General features: G+C 36.9%; 1 pseudogene; it reads left to right on the top strand.

Moving 5' to 3' along the window:
* Positions 1–683: 683 nt before the first annotated feature.
* On the top strand, positions 684–2,480 carry LOC131056032 (xanthotoxin 5-hydroxylase CYP82C2-like; annotated as a pseudogene).
* The last annotated feature ends 2,390 nt before the right edge of the window (positions 2,481–4,870 follow it).

The following is a 4,870-nucleotide window of genomic DNA, read 5'->3' as shown; positions in this document are numbered from 1 at the left end:
TGTGTTAATCATGAAACTATATACAATTATATTTTTATTTTATATTACAAACTAACATATTCATTTTTATTTAAATTTTCTATTAAAAAAAAATTGAAAAGTTGTTTTTATTGGATTAATAAGCAAAATATAAAATTATAGCAGCAACATCAGCGAAACATATAACCTATCATCTGTAACAACAGCCTATCAGCTGTAAAAAAACACTCAGGAAAGCTTAAGCCAATCAAAAAGTTGGAAAAGGAGACTGTCAAAATTTTCAATCATAAAAACCTTGAAGTCCAATAACAGAGTTCTGGTCATCCACGTTTATTTTGTATTAAAAAACTCAGGAAAACTTAACCCGACCGAAACGTTAGAAATGAGCCTATTAATTCTGAACCATATGGAGGTCGTAGCTCAACAATAGAGCTGTAGACATACAAAACTCTTGTGGTGTTATCCAAATCAAAATTATCGGCAGTAGGGTAAAAACCTTGAAGTCCAATAACAGAGTTCTGGTCATCCACGTTTATTTTGTATTAAAAAACTCAGGAAAACTTAACCCGATCGAAACGTTAGAAATGAGCCTATTAATTCTGAACCATATGGAGGTCGTAGCTCAACAATAGAGCTGTAGACATACAAAACTCTTGTGGTGTTATCCAAATCAAAATTATCGGCAGGAGGGTAGGCAGTGAGCTATGGCGTTTGAAGTAACTTCCATTATCGCTCTTGCTGTAGTAGTGGCTGCCGTTTTGCTAACTGCAAACTCTCTCAGACGTAGAGTTAAGGCAAAGCCACCGCAGCCTCCATCGTGGCCAATAATTGGCCATCTTCCTCTCATAAGTAAAAGCAAGCAGCCCTTTCACAGACTTCTATCCTCTCTGTCTGAGCGCTATGGGCCCATCATGCATCTCCAACTTGGCTTCCGCCCAGTTTTGGTCATCAGTTCTTCAGATCTCGCAAAAGAATGCTTTACAACAAATGACAAAGCCTTTGCATCCCGTCCACTTACGTCTACAGGAAAGCATATTGGGTATGACTTTAAAGTGTTATCTTGGGCTCCTTATGGCTCATACTGGAGAAAAATCAGAAAAATTTGCAGGCTTCAACTCTTTACTTCAGACGGGATCGAATCTTTCAGGCACATCCGAGCAGAGGAAATTTCCACCCTCATCCGTTCGCTGTTCGAGAGTTGGCAGCGTGATATGAATCCAGTGACCATGAAGTCGAGTCTCTCAGATCTCACATTTAGTATCATCATGCGAATGGTTGCCAGCAAGAGATTCTCGCCAGATCTTGGTTTGGAGGATTTCAAAGGAGCGCGACAGTTTAAGGAGATGACAAAAGAAGGTTCCTCGTTAGCTGGAAAATTAGATATTGGTTATTACCTGCCTTTTCTCAAGTGGATGGATCTGAATGGAATAGTATGTGCAATGAAGAATCTAAGGAAGAAGAGAGATGTGTTTATGGAGAAATTGCTCCACGATCACCGAGAGAAGAGAAGTGTTCATGCTCGAGACTTGATTGATGTCCTCATCTCTGAAACGGACAAAAATGAAATTGAGTCTGACAATAAGGACGATGTAGTGAAAGCCACTGCCCTTGTATGTTCTTGTGTCACTTTGTCTTTGCATTAAGTTTTTAGATTGTTTTAAGAGCAAGATGTGACTTTCAAGGGGTATTATGGGGTATTATCATTCTAAGTTGTGATTTATTTAGATAAGATCCACTTACCTTGTAGGCAAGATAAGACATTGATTATTTGTTAATCTGTACCGGTTGTGTTCTGCACAAGGCACTGATCGCAACACGCCCAAAAAAGTTGATCTGAACTCATGAGCTTTCCTGTAATTTTTGTCTCTTGGTTTTGCAGACCATCATAAGCGGAGGTACTGATACATCCTCTATAACCATCGAGTGGGCACTTGTCATCTCTAATGCAGCATCCGGACATTTTGGCAAAAGCCCAGGAAGAGCTCGACATACATGTAGGACGAGATCGATTAATGGAGGAATCAGATCTACACAAGCTGAAATATTTGCAGGCAATCGTAAAAGAGACTCTGAGACTTTATCCACCTGCACCTCTTTTGATCCCTCATGAATCTAGCGAGGCCTGCACTGTAGGAGGATATCATGTTCCCGCAGGAACTCAGCTGTTGGTGAATGTGTGGGCAATTCAACGGGACGCGGCTGTGTGGGAGCGTCCTACGGAATTTGATCCTGAACGTTTTCTCAACAGCGGCAAAGAGATCGATGTGAAAGGGCAGGACTTTGAGTTGTTTCCCTTTGGCTCAGGGAGGAGAATATGCCCGGGCATGTCTTTGGCATTGATTGTGGTTAGCCATACGTTGGGACGGCTGCTTCAGAGCTTCGAATGGTTTCCTCCAGAGGGTACTGAAATTGACTTGACAGGAGGGCATGGGGTCACAACACACAAATCAATTCCATTGGAGGTCATTATCAAACCTCGCCTTCCCCTGCATCTCTACTGATATGTCTGATTCATCCACAGAGCGAATAGTTTTTTAGGTTGTCGCCAATCATTTAGTTTACTTTAGCCTACCCTTCAATATTACTTCGAACAGCAGTAAAAATGTTTAATGCTGATTTATTACATGATATAAAATATTAGCTTTCTAGAATGTTTGGTTATTATTATTGTTGAGCTTATATATATGAAAATATAGTAGTACAAATAGCGGTGGTGCATAAATGGAATGCGTATAGAAAATTTCGAGAACAAATTTATAATAGAAATATATTTTTATAAAAGATTTTTTTAATGGGATGTATTTTCAAAATGTTGGGAATAAGGCGTTTCAACCTTTGCAAATCTTAATATTCATATTGTTATATTTTTTTATCATTTTACTAAATTAATAGTCTACAAGTGTCCAGTCATCTACTAGGATCCGCAAGCTTGTTGGCATCCTACTTGACAAGGATTGTATAACACATATGTTGCACATGTGGAGGTAGGCATCCAACCTTGACAATCTTGACAAGTGTCACATTATGACAATTTTATAACAAGATTGTACGAAACACATACATATGATAGATTCTATGACAAAATGCACAAGTGGCAAGAAACACCTTCGCATGGAGAAGGTGGTGCCCAAGTTAGGTTATGACAGGTTGTAAGATAATTAGCTAATAATAGTCAGCTATGATGGATTCTCTTGTAGTTGTAAGTGTTGTAAGTTATGACATATTCTTATGACAGTTGTAAGATGCATAAGAGCATATGTCATATCTCAAAATAGTAAATTTTGCCTGCTCAACTTAGGATGTTTGAAGGGGGGTTCATTTGGAGATGTATATCTTTCATTTACATGTTTTTCGATGGATAAAAAATAGGGCCAAATGTTTTGCATGATCCTATCTTGTATCTTCATCTAGAAGCTACCTCTTGAGTTTTATTTCTCTATGTAAGGTAGCCTTGGAGAGTATTAGTTATGTTGTATTTTGCAAGTCACATGTTATGTTGCCAAAATTGATCTAAATTGTGGGTTGTCAATTATAGACTCTTGTTGAACAAGATAAGTGCTAATATTATATTGTAACCATTATTTTACCGAAATACATAGTATCGCACTTTTGGAGTGTGCAGTTTTTCTCCCAAAAGGATTTTCCCCATAGTATACCTCGTGTTCACTATTGTATATCTTTATGCATGTTCCTTATCTCTTTGTGAATGTGTTTCATATTTTTTAATAGTAAAAGATTGTTAAAAAAAATGTATTATCTCCTCTTCTAGATTAGTGTTAGGAAGTTTTTTTTGCACCTTATATTCCTTATAGTTAGTATTAGACTCTGGCCAGTTTTGATTCCATTGTTGGGTAGTGGGTGTTTATATTGATTTAAATATGAGGGATATTTTCTAGACTATTTTCAAAATCTTGTTGCAGGAAGAAGATGGCAAGCACATCTATAAATGTTGACATTGACAAATTTAATGGCAACAACTTCAGACTTAGGAAGTTAAAATTTGAACATACGTTGGTCGATAGAGATCTATGGGCTTCAATATCTAGATAAAAACCTTAGACTACGAGCTAGGAAGGTACAAATATGATGGTTAAAAAATATAAAGGTCTTATAAGGCTCTATTTATTAGACTATTATGTTTAATGTCCATTAAGAGAAGATTATAGAAGAAGTTTCAAAGCAACATGGAGATATTTATTAGTCTAAATCCTTAGCAAACAAGCTTTTCCTTAGAAAGAAGATGTATTCTCTATAGATGGAATATGGAGGATATGTTGCTAATCATATCAATGCATTCAATATGATTATTTCTCACTTAAGTTTTGTTGATGACAATATTGAGGAGGCGGATCATTGCATGCTTTTCTTATATTCTTTGCCTAACTCTTGGGACAACCTTGTTATGGATATTGGGAGTACAACCACCATGTTCAAGATGGATGAGGTGGTAGCATCATTATACTTTAAAAATATGTGAAGGAAGACTTCTAAGATAGCCAAGAAGACTCTTGTATTTAATGGTAGAATGAAAGAGAAAGGTAAGAACTACAAGAAAGACAAAAGAGACAGATACAAATCCTGTGGAAGATCTAAGTCTCATGAGAAGTCCAAAGAAAACTGTTGGAACTATGGAAAAACCAGTCACTTCTTGAATTTTGTAAGGAGAAGAAAAAGAACAAGGGACCCTTTGATTAAAATTTAGACAAAGCATCTCAATATGATGGTGAAGCGTTTGTCACAAGCTTGGAAATGCATGCATCGAAAGATGTCTAGTTGATAGATTTAGGTGTATCTTTTCAAATGACTTCACATCAATGTTTGTTGTCAAATTATGAAGAATATGATGGTGGCAAGGTGCATCTTGGTGATGAATCTCATCTAAACATTGTTG

This window comes from Cryptomeria japonica, chromosome 4 (genome assembly GCF_030272615.1).
Source record: "Cryptomeria japonica chromosome 4, Sugi_1.0, whole genome shotgun sequence".
NCBI classification, from domain to species: Eukaryota; Viridiplantae; Streptophyta; class Pinopsida; order Cupressales; family Cupressaceae; genus Cryptomeria; species Cryptomeria japonica.
The sequence above is the reverse complement of the archived record's forward strand: the minus strand, read 5'-3'. Positions and strand labels throughout refer to the sequence as shown.